The sequence below is a fragment of the Rattus norvegicus genome, chromosome 6 (assembly GCF_036323735.1).
Source record: "Rattus norvegicus strain BN/NHsdMcwi chromosome 6, GRCr8, whole genome shotgun sequence".
Taxonomy (NCBI): Eukaryota; Metazoa; Chordata; class Mammalia; order Rodentia; family Muridae; genus Rattus; species Rattus norvegicus.
The window spans coordinates 14776032-14791290 of NC_086024.1; positions in this window are offsets into that span (position 1 = coordinate 14776032).

The following is a 15259-nucleotide window of genomic DNA, read 5'->3' on the forward strand; positions in this document are numbered from 1 at the left end:
ATTTAAATTTGAATCCACACCTTTAATACCAGCACTCTGGAGGTAGAGACAGGTAGGTCTCCATGAGGTCAAGTCTAGCAAGGACCCTGTCTCAAAACAAACAAACAAATGAAATTATTACTTCCAGTTCTCGGTGGATTTTCTGGAAATGGCGCTGCCCTCTACTGAAGTGGCTGAGCAAATGCTTTTGCCTTAATGCATACCGAGGCATTGTGAATTCTGTTTCCCTTTTCTCTTCATGGAGATCAACATCACTGCTATTCTAGGGCACAATCACTCATCAGAAACTACGCTACAAAACCAGCTCAGCCCACATGTCTGTGTGAGAAAATAGGAATGCAAGTTTAATCATACATCTTTTATAAAAAAAGATTTATTTATTTATTCATTTACTTATTTATAAATACACTGTAGCTGTCTTCAGACACACCAGAAGAGGGCATCAGAGCTCATTATCGACAGTTGTGAGCCACCATGTGGTTGCTGGGAATTGAACCCAGGACCTCTGGAGTAGCAGTTGATGCTCTTAACCGCTGAGCCACCTCTCCAGCCTGATTGTATACATCTTACCACATTCACAGAACACCAGTGGACCTGAACGCTTGCACGCAGCTGACTGACATTTATGCTCAACCACTTTTTGTGGTTCTGGGTTTGAAGCCAAAGCCTCCCACCTTCTGAGCAAGCGCTCTACCACTGAGTGACACGCCTTTCCATGCTGTGTATTCAAGTGCTTGTGCGTGTTTCAAATGGCCGGACTGTTTTAAAGCATTTATTTGTTTGTTTTTATTTATTGTTTGTTTTGAAGCGGGGAGCCCGGGGTGTCCTAGAACTCACACTGTAGACCAGGCTGGCTTCAGAGCTTCTCCTGCCTCTGCCTGGAGGCTGCTGGAATTGAAGGTGTGTGTCAGCCCAACTTATTCATTTACATGTATTTAATTTGTGTTTTGCCTGCGTGTATGTCCAGGCACCACATGTATGCAGTGCCTGTGGAGATCAGAAGAAGGCTTTAGATCCTCTGGAAAGGATCATGAGCTGCCCTGTGGGTGCTGGGAATCTAACCAGGGTCCTGTGCAAGAACAGCCAGCGCTCTCAACCTCTGAGCCACCTCCCCAGCCTCAGCGGCTGGATTTTAAATTCAGTAACCAGAGAGACCCATGACAGTTAAGTTAAAGATTGTCAAAATATGAAGGTTGGAGCTGGTATCAAAGAAGAACCTTTTACACTACAAATGGACCCCAAGAAAGAGAGCCTTCGATTCCAAGCTCTTTGGTCTGCCCCCTCCCCGAGACTGCTCTTCCCCCAGGGGGGGCCTCTATCACATTCACCAGAACTCCCGTAGCTTGCTTTCAAGGACGCCCATCCCTACAAAGTGTCTCCCAAAGGTCCGGGTGGCAAAGGCTTGGTCTCCAGAGACGCACTTCTGGAAGTTAGTGAGGCTCTACCAGAACTGGGTAGGGGCGTGGTCTCCAGGTCATGGAGTGTGTGCCTTGGAAGGGGATTGTGATGCTCCCCACTCCCCTGTCCCTCAGGTTCAATTCCTTGGCTGTGAGGTAGGTGGCTTTGCCCTGCCTTGAGACCCAGCCATAGTGGGTGAACTCACAACAGGCGTAAAGACTGCAACCCCCTATCATAGACCGTGCGCCCTAGCACTGGGATCCAAATACACTACTTCTCTTTACAAACTGACCATTTGTTGTGTCGAAGGAGAGTGAATGAGTCACGTTTACGCCCTGACCTGGCAGGGAGGTCCTTTCGCCTTGCAAGTCCACTGCTTCAGTCACATCTGATCCAGAGTCCTGTGGGTTCTGGATGGTCCCAATCATTCATGCCACCTCACCTGGTCTCCTTCTCGTGGTCCCCATGGCCCAAGTCCTGTTCCCTCTGGGTTCCAGACTGTGGGTATCTGCTGTAGCACGCTAGAGACACCTGGCTTCCTCACCATGGCTCTGGAACATTCGTTTACTCACTCATTAATCCAACAATGTGCACCCGGATTTGTAGTAGGTGCGGGGGGGGGGAGGGGCGAGGGGACGGAAGTGCATCCAATATGGCTCCACCTCCAACCCAGCAGGAGAAATAAGCCATGCACCCATATCCTATCTGGCCAAGCCAAAGTGGTCTGGATGAGGAGACCATGCTAGTCCAGTACCTTCACCCCTACACTGTGGCCTCTCTATAGTTGACACTGAGACCTTATTTCTGTTTGTTTGTTTGTTTGTTTGTTTGTTTGTTTGAAGATCCCAGCTCCTCCATGCCCGCCTGTGGGTTACCTGCTTCCTCTACTCTGGGTAGCCGGACTCAGGTAGTTCCTTGTTACCCTCCTCAGCTCCGGTTTCCCTCCCGACCCTGCCTCTAAGTGCGTTTGAAGTGACTCATGGGTCCAGATGTTCCAGGGCCGCGCACGTCCAGGCTCCCGACACACAGGTTTCTAGCGTTGTGATACTTTAAAGAAGCAGCAAAGACAGTACAGCTAAAGTTCTCCCAGAGGGGTGAGGGAGGATTTTACCCAGAAGGAAGAGGTGAACAGTTGTAGATGGCCCCTGATGGGCAGCCTTACTGAGGGACCAGGGGATGTTCCGTCGACATTCTAGTCTGTGTAGAGCCTCATAACAAGGAGTTTCCACAGGGTAATCCTTAGAGCAGGCCTGTCCAGCCCCTTCCGAAGCCACAGAGCCCCCAGCTACTCATCTATAACAGACTTCTGCCTTCCTCTCTGTCTCTGTCTCTGTCTCTGTCTCTGTCTCTGTCTCTGTCTCTCTGTCTCTCTCTGTGTCTCTCTCTGTTTTTCTGTCTCTCTCTGTCTGTCTCTCTCTCTCTCTCACACACACAGAGAGAGGGGGGAGAGAGAGAGAGAGAGAGAGAGAGAGAGAGAGAGAGAGAGAGAGATATCCAGCTTATTACCCCCTTTCTAAAAGATGGCAGAGAGGACATTCTGTGCTGGAAACCTTTCCTCTCGGTGATTCCAAGACAACAGAGATGGTGGGCAAGCACCTTCCCAGGCCATCACTTTTCCTCATTTGAAAAATGAGACAAAAATACCGTCCACCCAGGACAGCGTGAGGGATAAGATGGGCAGAGAAGCCGAAACCCAGCCGGATGCCTAGGAAGTGTCATAGCTGTCCAGTTTCTTCTCCCTTTGGGGACTGTATCTTCATGTCAGGTTTAAAGTCTTACACACTTACCTGAGGCTTCCTTATAGAGGATTCTCCAAGACATCTAGGGAGGTGGAGCATCCCTCGGCTGGACCCACAAGGCAAACTTGGAGAATGCATGGAGTCAAGTGATCTGGAGAAGGGGTGAGTTTTTGCCACAGAGGAAGAAAACCCATCCTAGGAAGAAGCAACCATGATGAATGGAAGCTGCCTCCAGCTAAGATTTGGCGGTGGGAGGTCTGGAAGCTGAGGGAAGCCCACTTTGTTTTGCCAACTCTGAAGTTTTTTGCACGAAACCCCTTCTTTCCATTGATAACCAAAGATGCATTCATTCATGAGTTCTGCAAAAAAGGGGAGAGGGGGCATCAGCCTGGGCAGAGGGTGACACCGAGAGAAGAGGACACTCTCTCCTGAATCATCTGGAGTCCTTCTCCCAGGCTTCTCTGGGCGTCCTCCTGTGCCTCCAGGTAGGTCTCTGTCGCCATCTCTGCCCCTGGCTCCAAGTGTCTTTTGGCTGCTTTGACATCTTGTCTCTTCCATCTGGGATCAAATATGCTATATGAGTATTTGTTGGGCATAACAGGGATGTGTCAGGAGAGCTGACAAAAGACTCCAACTGCCAACGGCCCTACATGTGTGGTCCAGCATGTTCTCCTCCACCTCCAGTCAACTCTTCGAGATGATGATGATGGTGGTGGTGGTGGTGATGATGGTGATGATGATGGTGGTGGTGATGATGATGGTGATGATGGTGGTGATGATGGTGGTGGTGATGATGGTGATGATGATATAATTTCATCAAGAAGTAAGTTAAGGGCTGGAGAGATGGCTCAGTGGTTAAGAGCACTGTCTGCTCTTCCAGAGGTCCTGAGTTCAATTCCCAGCAACCACATGGTGGCTCATAACCATCTGTAAAGAGATCTGATGCCCTTGTCTGTACCTCGTGTGTATCTGAAGACAGTTACAGTGGACTTATATATAATAAATGAATAAATAAAAAAAAGATAAGTTAATAGGGGGACTGGAGAGATGGCTCAGCCATTAAGAGCACTTTCTGCTCTTGCAGAGGTTTGGTTGTCACAGGACAAAACAGTCTGTACCTCCAGTTTCAGAGGGCCCAGTGCCCTCCTCTGACCTCAGCAGGCACTGCTTCACGCGGTGCACAGACATCCTTGAAAGAAAACACCGTTACACATGAAACAAAGATAGATAAATCCCTTTTTTAAACGATAAGCGATTAGTATGATCTGGAAGTATACATCCACGAGTCTGGGTGTTAAAGGGTTGGCTCCCAGGGAGGTGCTACTGAGAAATGCTTTGGGTCTTTAGGAGGTAACCTAGGGAGAGGTTCTTAGGCTTAGAGGGTAAATCCTTGAAGAGGATTATGGGACCCTACCTATTTACCCGTCCATCTTGTCCTCTGCATCGTAGTTTGCTCTGTGAGTACTTATTCTAACACAAATTCTTACTATGATTTTTTTAAAAAAGATTTTATTTATTTATTTATTATATACACTGTAGCTGTCTTCAGACACACCAGAAGAGGGCATCAGATCCCATTACAGATGGTTGTGAGCCACCGTGTAGTTGCTGGGAATTGAACTCAGGACCTCTGGAAGAATGGGCAGCGTTCTTAACCACTGAGCCATCTCCCCAGCACGGAGCCATTATTCTTTAGGAAGATGTATTGCTAAATCTTCTCCCTTGGAGAAATTCTGGGATCTGGGACTTCACCTGAAATGACACTGCACTGGTGGTGACAACACTTGGCACCTGAACTCACCATGAAATATCCAGTAGAAAGTGATTCTGGACTCCAGTCACGGTGGCACACACCTTTAATCTCAGCACTTGGGAGACAGAGGCAGGCAGACAGATCTCTGTGAGTTCAGGACTAGCCTGGGCTTTATAGAGTTCCAAGTCAGCCGGACACAATGAGACCTTGTTTCAAACTAAAACAAAAACAAACACAAGAAAATGACTCTGAGCTGGGAGAGTTAGTGAGAAAAAGGGCCTTTTAGAGACAGGAGTTTTCCTGGACAAATCCTCAGTGCCTGTGAGAGCAAAATTGATCGAAGAATGTGATTTAATGCTGAAAGCCAGGCTCTCTCTACCTTCCTTAGGTTGTATAGAAGTCAAACTCCTAACTTGGGGCATCTTCCACAGTGCCACCGGCTTTCCACAGCCTCTGTCACCCTGTCCCACAGCCAACCCGGCTTCTCTTCCTTGTGGACTTTACCCTTTGTGATTTAGCATCATGACTTAAATCCCAGATCCTTCGATTTTGGGTCCCACCACCAATCTCTCCATCCGTAGACAGCATAAGCTCAGTTCAGTAGCACACAGTCCCTTTGCTCAAAGCTCTGCAAATCCAAAAGCGTGATGGTTTCATAGAGGTTCCACTGTGGGTGGGGATAAAGCTCTGTTTTAGAGTGCTTAGCACGGGTGAGACCCTGGATTTGCTCTCAAGAGGGGAATGATGGAGAAAAAAAGAGGAAATGGCCTATACATTGCATATCATATTGGCGGCTCTGGGGCAGTAGCTGTCAGAGTACACTGATCCTTCTGCAGGGAAATATCTCATACCCATGCCGGGTGGTTAAATAGACTACGTAGCTTCACACAGTGTAGGTTCAACTCTGCTGCCAAATCAGACACACAATGGAAACCAAAGCCTCTGGAATTTTAGACGTGTAGAGAAGAGACGGGGGATCCGGATGTGTGTGGCATAAGAGGGAACCCAGCAAGCCAAGAACAAGAACAAGCAGAAGAGGAGGAGGGAGAAGAAGAAGAAGAAGAAGAAGAAGAAGAAGAAGAAGAAGAAGAAGAAGAAGAAGAAGAAGAAGAAGAAGAAGAAGAAGAAGAAGAAGAGGAGGAGAAGGAGGAGGAGGAGGAGGAGGAGGAGGAGGAGGAGGAGGAGGAGGAGGAGGAGGGGGAAGAAAGAAGGAGAAAGAGAAGAGTCCCGCCCTCCATGATACTCCCACTGCAAACCACCTTGGAGGCCTTCCCCTTGCAATGTTTTCTACTCTGTAGAGTTAAGGAACACCGAAGGCTGTGTCCTTAAGGACAGAGACTTCACCAATGGCACACGTAGTTCCCTTACCCGTTTAGACGGAGACCAGAGGGCTTCCAAAGGCCCCTTTGTCTCTAACATTTAATGAACCCACTCGGTTCACTAGCCAAAGGCTGGCTGTGTTTTGAGAGTGGGGCACTGACTTCACCATCAGACCATGTGGCATCCCTAAGAAGCAAGATTCCCACACAATACACAGTGCTCTTTACTTCAGAATCAGCTCTTCCCAACCCCCATGCTGCCTGAGTCTTCTCTCTAGCCTTGAAAACTCCCAGTCACAATCTACGCCCAACGCCCTCTTCTGGGCTCCCTCTTCCTTTACTGTTTGCTTCGGATAACTCCTGTGTTGCTTTTCTCTGCTTCCATGAAACTGTGACTGCAGGGCTAGGGTCTAAGTTGCCATCAACTGTCCCCTTGTGTACCATACAGTCCGGCACTCAGCAAGCAGTGATGGCTTCCCACCAGACAATCACTGAGGAAGAGAGCCACCTGCCGTATATATATGGAGTCCTGGAGACATGGACAGAAGTTAACAGTGTGGGAGAAGGAAGCCTCAGCATGAGGCTAGAAAGCGCTAGAAAGGGGGACCCAAGTTGCACACGCCAGGGTAGAAAGCCTTTTTAAAGCAAAGCTTAGTGTTTCACGGGGTTTTTACTCGCATTTAAAAAAAAACTGTCGGAAAATAAAACAGTCTACAAGATTCTGGGTGAGGAGAGATGCAGCAAAGTGCATCCCCCTCACCTCGGCAACCAGCTCAGATGCTGCGCGCCACGGCCGCGAGGTGGCAGCAAAAACCCGCTAATGTTCCCTGCACTCTGCTGTCTGCCTGGACTGTGTGTTTGGCCCGCAGAAAGCCAAATACCAACTCAGAAAGGCAAGCGTCCAGAACCGGAGAGGGACTGCGTGCACCGAGAACGTTTTTGGACGTTCCTTGAGATGTAGGGAAGACCAGTTTCTTCGGGTCTCCAAAAAATAAAAAATCAATTATTATCTCGAAACTTCTCGAGATAGAGTCTATCTTTCCTGACCTGCACCTTTCTGTGCTCTCCCTGCCTTCCCACCTCCAAGGAAAGTCATCCAGTCTCCTGTCTCCTCTGTTCCTTTTTTGGTGTCAAGCATTGGATTCTGGCGGCATCCAGGCCTGCCTCCACCCTGGAGCCTGGGCCTTCTATATAATTGCTCCTAAGATATCTCTCCCTCTTCCCCCCTCTCTCCCTCTCTCCCTCTCCTCTTTCTCTGGTCTTTCTCTCCCCTCTCCCTCTGCCCCCCAGCCCCCGCCACACACAGTGACTGTGTGACACTGGCGCTGGACAATTACAAGGAGTTAAGCTTTGGAAGATGCCAACTGAGTGTGGGGCCAGGAGATCCTGGAGTGCAGTGGAAATCTCAGTGTAAAAAACCCAGAAACTTGGGTTCGGTCCCCAGCTCCGAAAAAAAAAAAAAAAAAAGAACCAAAAAAAAAAAAAAAAAAAAAAAACCCAGAAACTTGGGTTCAACTTCTGTCCACTCTAGGATTCAAAGCCCACCCTTACTTCACAATATGTTCTCCAAGCCTACACTTCCAGTGAAGGGCTTCTGCCTTCTAGAAAGTCTTTCTGAAATTCTAGTGGTGACAAACCAGAAAGACTGGGCACTGGGCTGACTCCATCCAGTGTGCAGAAAGCTGCGTGCACAGAAGCTGGGCAGAGCTCAGACCCAGTCTGATAAGTTCTGAGCTTCCTGCCCCATCTCTGCCCCACCTCTGCCCCTCCAGCCCTTGGCAGGAGCCATACTTCCAATTACTTAGTGCACTAGCCTACCCAACCACTCCAGTGACTGAGGACGTCCCTCAGGGGTCCGCATCCTAGCACGCTCCTCCTGGATGCTTTTGCACAGTGGAATTAAGGCAGAATGAGTGTGCATGGAAATAGATCAATGAAGAGTGTTACTCTGAGTAGGGGGTGGCTTGTCCAACAACACTCAGAGTTTGACAGGTTGACAAAACTCCTGTAAGGCCGACCGACTTAGGAATGGGAAGCTGTCGTTCTCCATTTCTTGAAGTCACAGGGAGTAGAGATCCAAGACTATTAAGTCGTAAGTCCACAAACCGGTGACAACCTCTGAGGATGGTCCTTTGAGCTGTGTTGGCTGCCCTGTGGGTATGGAGTAAAGCCTATATAGCTTGCTGGAACCTTGAATCTAACCTCATATGTTCTTTCCCAATGACTCAACTGTCAGCTTCTCCACACCCCATGGGCAACACCCTACAGTCACCAGGAACCAGTCCTACCACCCTGCTCCTCCTGGAGCCATGAGTCCCTCCACACCCTGGGTCTGCTCTGCCTGCCTGGAATCCCCTTCACTGAATGCAATCTGTTCCTCTGATCAATGGGATCCTCTCCCCTCTCCATCCCCATGCAGCCTGTGAGCACCTATTTCCAGTTCATGGTCTCAACTGTCCCTTCCAATTGACCGTAAGCAACTTGAAGGTGAGCCTGAATCACTTGACCCTCTTCTCTCAGTTCTTATAGGATGTGGGTGATATTTCTAGACTGAGCCGGATGCCCAGCCTACATGCCATTGAATAACATCCTAGGCACGTCCGTACGTGGGTGTAACCCCTGACTAAAGTGCATGCTTGCCTTATTCACCCAACATGGATTGGGACCACCGATCGCTTCACACTAGAACCCAGCCCACTGGGACACTCTGACACATCAAGCCAAGACACACACACACACACACACACACACACACACACACACACACACACGAGTAAAGTGCCTGGGGCAAGCCACGCCCGACCATGCTTTCAAAAGTTGCTTGGGCTATTGGTAACCCTAGGAAGGAAGACTGGTGTTAGGACATTAAGTGTGTAAGGGTAGCTGTGTGACAGTAGCCAAGTCATTGTCCTTTCTGGGTTTCACTATGTCTTCTCGTCTAATCAAAGCCTCTTAGGTTCAGATGTATCCAGAAAGAGGTAGTTGTGGCTGTAACCTGCAGTTGCGATTTTTCATACCCTTGATCTCTCTCAGCTGGACCTGGCCAGGGTGCAGAGGAGATGAGGGCAGGCAGGGGGCAACGGCACTCTGTGTCTGCAGAGGCTAAGCATACACTCTGCCCATAATTAGCCGCGCTCACTCATTAAAAGGCCTCACGCAAATTATGATGGTAAGTACTCATCTCAGAATTCAACAAACTAAAACCTGTTCCGGCATGGAAATCTACCCTCAGGCACAGGCTGGACCATCGCCTGAGGCTTCAAGGGGCAAGACCACCGCATTCCCAGAAGTTGGGCCTGGAGTGGCCAGGGCTGGGCTACAGCGCCCCCAGCAGTCTGAAAGAAGAAAGGCAGTCTGAGCCAGAGATTGGGGACTGGGGGTGGGAGTGGGGTGGAACTAGAGAGAGCTCTGTGAAGACACCCCCCCACCCCACCCCCCGACTGACAACACATCAGATCCCAGGGGACTGATTGCCTCCCACACACCAGTTCTCACATACAGACCTCACCTCCTGCCTTATTTGTAGATTCCTGGACCTCCTCATCCTCCCCACCCCCCACCCCCCACCCCACCTCGCCAACCGGCCAGCAGTCCCCTTCACATCCAGGGATTTGAAAAGCCTCAGGGCACTGTCCCTGGCCCCAAGCCCCACTTTATCTTTAGATACCAATGCTCTCGATAGAACGAGCTTTCTCAGCCAGTGCCAGCGTGGGCCTGGCTCTTCTGCTCAGATAAGCCCATCTACCTACCTCTCCTCCCTGACCAGTCTTCTGGGGGTTGCGGGATGAACACAGATAGAGGAGATGTAAACACATGCGTACAGGCCAGGTCTGTAATTCAGGTCTGAATTAGCTTCCTTTGGGTTTAAGCTCCACCCCCTTTTCCTTAAAGACCATGTTTGTATAAATGCAATATGAAGGAGGGACAGGCTTATTTGCAAAATGTGGTTAGGTCAAACATGCTTCTGTGTGGTGCTGTTGGGCCGTTCATCCCTGAACAGAAGAGTGTGGAGCTCAACTGCCCATTATCGGAAACTCCTGTCTACTCACCGCTTGCAGGAGACAGTGGGTATGGTGAGCTCCGTGGTGAGGCTGCTACCAAGTGCAGGAAGGGGTTCCCAGGCTTCCCTGGGGGAGGCTTTCCGGGGCAGAGGAAGGTGTCTGAACTCCAACCAGCCCCAGGGGAATGGGCGCTTTGGGAGTCCAGGCTGTCTGGCACGCATGCAGCCAATATTCAGTTTAGTGTATCCCAAGTCAAGCTGGCCCTGAGTCAGGCTCTCCTTCAAACTCTCTGGGGAATACTAAACTGTTTTGTATCACAGCAACGCATTTCCTTTAACCCGGCTTGGTCCAGCTGGTTTTTCTAGAGTTTTCTACGCCTTTTCTTTCTTTCCTTTAGTAGCCTTACTTTTTTTTTTTTTTTTTTTTTTTTTTTTGGACAGTGCCACTATAACCAGGCTAGCCTTGAACTTGTGGCAATCCTCCTGCCTCTGCACGGAATATAGACATGTGTCCAGCTACTCTTTGTTGTTGTTGTTGTTGTTGTTTCAGTTCACCTCTCTTCTCTCTTCATTCAACCTTCTCACTGTAATATGTGATGTCTCTCCATCCTGCTGTCCCTTCTTGCTCTGCAGAATAGCATACTTAGGCACCTGGGGGGAGGGGAGTTTCTGCTCTACTCTCAAGAGGAGTCCTGTTCAGCTGATGGTGTTTATAGTGTGACCTGTCTTCACTAAATCTCTAGCTGCCTGCTGTGGTTTGCAGGGACCCCCGCTGGAAGTGGATAAGGCTAAGAGAAGCTGACTCCTCTGGGTGCCCAGACAGGCTGTATAGTAGGGGGCAAGTGACTGCACGGTGGAGTCTTTGGGTTGGCTCCTATGTCATTGGGTGTCTGAAGGTTCCTTCAGTAACCTCTGTCCTCATGACTGTGCCATGGCTGTGTTCTTCCAATAAATGGATCATGCTTCTGCAGCTTCTCTCTTGTATAAATGTTTGATGAGTCACAGAGCAGCCTGTGGACTGCCAGGGTGCAGTGCACGGGTGCTAATGATGTTTAACACAAGTGTGCAATTCTCTTATGGTCTGAGTCTGGAAAGCTCTGTGGAAGGAAGATTTTAAGATTGTACAGGTTTGTGTGCGCATCCATGTGGGTTTGGAGTAGGGTGATCCTGGAGAGAGTACGCGCAGGGAGGAGAGATGCTTGCATTTGTGTTGGAGAACTGGTGTACTCTATACGGAGTAGAGGAGAAAGACTGGCTGTGTGGTAGGTAGGAAAGATCTATGAGTGTTGGGAAATTGTTCTGGTGGCAGGTGCGTGTGTGTGTGAGTGTGTGAGTGTGTGTGTGTGTGTGTGTGCGTGCGCGCTGTATTTATACAGAAACGGCTGGGAGCAAGGTGTGCATACAACATGTGGCTAAGGTATATTTGTATCAGTGTGTGTGTGTGTGTGTGTGTGTGTGTAAGTGCGTGCGTGTGCCTGTGTGTGTGTGTGTGTGTGTGTGTGTGTGTAAGTGCGTGCGTGTGCCTGTGTGTGTGCGCGCTGTATTTATACAGAAACGGCTGGGAGCAAGGTGTGCATACAACATGTGGCTAAGGTGTATTTGTATCAGTGTGTGTGTGTGTGTGTCTGCGTGTCTGTCTGTGTGTGTGGTATGTGATGTAGCTTCTGTCAGCCTGGCTCTGCCTACCCCCTCCTGCCGAGTCCTGCCTGACACTGTGGAGCTCAATCAGCCGCTGCATGAATACACTCGAATGGAAAGTTGTGCTCAGCTGACCGGAGAAATTGGAGCGGGGCTAGTACTGCCACCCTCCTCCCAGACTCTCTCACACCCCACCCCCACCCCCACCCCTCAGGCCAGACAGCCATCCCAGCCCACTGGCTGGGACCAGGAAGGCTCAGTGCAGCTCAGCTGGGGCCCCTGAAAGAGACCAGGCAGTGGGAGGCAAGGGGCTCATGGCTTGAGGACCTGCAGCCCAACAGTTCTGTAAGGTACAGAGACTCAGTCTCAGCGTCCAGGGAGGATTTTGAAAAGCCTCAGAGGTGGCAGCCAGTACTCTGGGTGACGGCCACACAATGGTCTGGACAGTACAGAAAGGGCAGTAAGCAAAGGAAGACAAGGAGTAGAAGATGACTCTGAGCCACCCCTCGCCCTGGAGGAACCAGAGCATGCCTGATGGCCCACAGGTCTGATACTAGGCTACAGGTGTACTGATCCTTGCAAGACACTCGGTTCAAAATGTGCCAGGCGGTTCCAGTCCACTTTCGAAGAGGTGCATAGGTGTCCATGACAAACTAGTAGTGGGCTGGCAGAGGCTGGAGCCACTACTCTGCCTCCACAGTCCCTCCCACTTGACCTGCCTAGGCCCTGTGCTGGTCTTCCTGGCACTGCACTAGAACTTAGAACGAGCTGTAGAGCCGAAGTTGGGCCATTGGTCCCACTAGGCTCAATTCCAGTCTTACCCAACCAGGCACCCTTCCCCTCAGCTCCAACATCCATCAGCATCCCTGCCTGGAAGCCGGACAGCTTCTGGGCCATTTCTTTGAAATCAGTTGTGTATCTCACCAGGGATAATCTTCTGGGCACTGGGCAGCCAATTCAGCAGGATTCAGAGGGTGGGATGAAGGACTGAATGGGGGCTCTGGGATGGGGCTGGGAAGGGAGGTGGGTTGAGAGGTGAAGAGGCCAGAAGGAATGTGTTGGCCTGTCTTTCCTCTGGCAGGAGGGTTTTTAGGAGTGAGGTCTCGGATACAGGTTTTCACAGCTTCACAATCCAATCTTCTGTTTGGATTGCCGCCTTAAATTCTACACAACCATTGTTTGCCTCTGAGGGATGCAGAGAGGAAGAGAATTGGATGTTACTCCTGGAGCTGTACGTATACTTAGGTATATAAAAGCCTGGCACTGGGAAGGCTCCCAGCCAAATGCATTAGAAGGGGAGACCAGAAGCGCAGTCCACAGAGAGGTGGTCTCAACCCTCTGATGCTAAGAGGGGCCAGCCCATTAGTTGCTGTGCGGCCCAGAAACAGGGCCCTGTGACTAAAACAGTCCCAAAGAGGCCCTCACTCCCCCTCCCCCAGGAGCAGTTTGGTTTGCTTCCAGGAAGTTGTAGAGTTTCAACACAGCCTTCTCATCCAGCTCTGCCCAGCGGTCCCATGAGACCTTGACTGCTTTGGCCATAGTTTGGGGGGCTAGAAAGAAAGAGAATGGAGAGGCACTAGGTAAAAGAGAGATCTGGCCAAAAAAAATTGAAAGGATCCCCTTCCCTTCTGTTCTCTGTTTAAAAGGATGAGGGCCAAATCTCCTGTAATAACCCCAGTGTATCAAGGGAATAGGTAAATGGAGAAACCCAAAAGCCTGGCCAACTCATTCCAGCCAGTGAGTATCTGCTGTGAGTGTGCACATCATGTGTGCACATGCACAAGAGTGCATGTGTGCGCGCACACACACACACATACACCACTTCTTAGAAGGGCAAGAAGAGTCTTAGGGATGGGGACTGTGGCCATGACGATGTTTGTGGGTTGATTAGAATGACGGAGCATAGATGTCTCCAGGCAGACTGACCCTCACGAGACACATATTCCCTGCACACCCCAGCCTGCAGGTGTATTGGAGCCTCTGAAAGACACCCAGGGGACCCTCTCATGCTGTTCGTAGGAGCTGTACCTAAACTATGCAGCATAAAGGGAAGCCCACACCAGGCACATACCAATGACGTAGTCATGCGTTCCTATCAAACATGTGTGCATGTGTCCTTTTGTATGCAGAACTTGATGAAATCGTGACCGCCTAACTTTCAGAACTGTACACACACATACATATGCCAATCACAGCAAGCATACAGGAGGCCTTAGATAAAGTCAGAGAATGCAAAGAGGATCCCAGTCAGCATTGGTATTGGTGGCAGACCTGTGTAGAAATATAGGAGTGACTGACAGGGACCACAGGCTGTCAACAACCCCAAAAGGACCCCCAGCCCTCTCAGGCGAAGGTTGTTGAAGGGCTCCAGTGACTGTTTTCTTCAGTGAAGGAAGAGGCAATGGGTAGACCAAACTTGTTTTTGTTTTGTTTTGTTTTTTTTGTTTTTGTTTTTTTTTTTTTTTTGCAGGCCATAATGACAGAAAGACGTGTGACTCATGTTTTCCCCTTTGTTCTTACACAAAAAGGCCCCTGCTCCTGATGTCACTGGTCTAGTAAGCTCCAGAAGTCACCGCAGCAGCGATAACCCCTACCTTCCAAAACACCCCCCTCCCACAGTTTTCGGTTGTTCACTGCTCTGGGTCCATCACATTGTCTATCTCAAGGCAGCCATCTCTTTGGGTTGAAAGGACCAAGTTCTGGGTCAAGTATGTGAAGAACAGGTGACAGAACGGAGGTCCAAGCCTGGTGCCTTTAGATGGCCTCTTTCCATACTCCTGGCGTTCTCAGAAATGTCGCTGCACTGGGCTGTTCTACAGCAGTGGGCACACACAGAGATTCTGACACTGTGTGCCAGGCCAGCTGGGGAGGTCGGCTGGATGCCCTGATTCTAAGAAGAGACCCCCTAAGGAACCCTCTGCCTCACGTAAGCGCATGCGCTCTTGTGCACCTAGGGCACCTCCAAGCCAGACTGACCCACTGCCCAGGCCCGCCCGCGTAAACCTCCCTGGTGCTGTTGGGAATAAAGACAAAAGGAAAACGGAAGTCAAAATTAGTTTGGAAGCGGGCGCTAAATTTCAGACTGGTTTCTTTTTAATCCTCCTAGCTTTGAAATTGGACTTTTCAAGTGAAGGCAAGTTTTCTGAAATTACCTCTTTAGCCCCTCCTCGAGCGCTGGCCGCCCTGACTCAGAGCAGCAGAACCGTTTCCTCCCAGCCTGTTATCCTTGGGAATTGTGAGGCCACAGCCGGCCAGGGAAGCTTGGGGCCAGCAGAGGAACGTGGTCAGTTAGGGGTTTTGTTTTGTCTCTGGTTTTCTTTTAACCATGTGAACCAACCAAAATCCTTCAGAAACTAAGACTCCAGGTGATCTCTAAAGACAAGGACTTTTTTTTTTCAAACAGATAGACCCA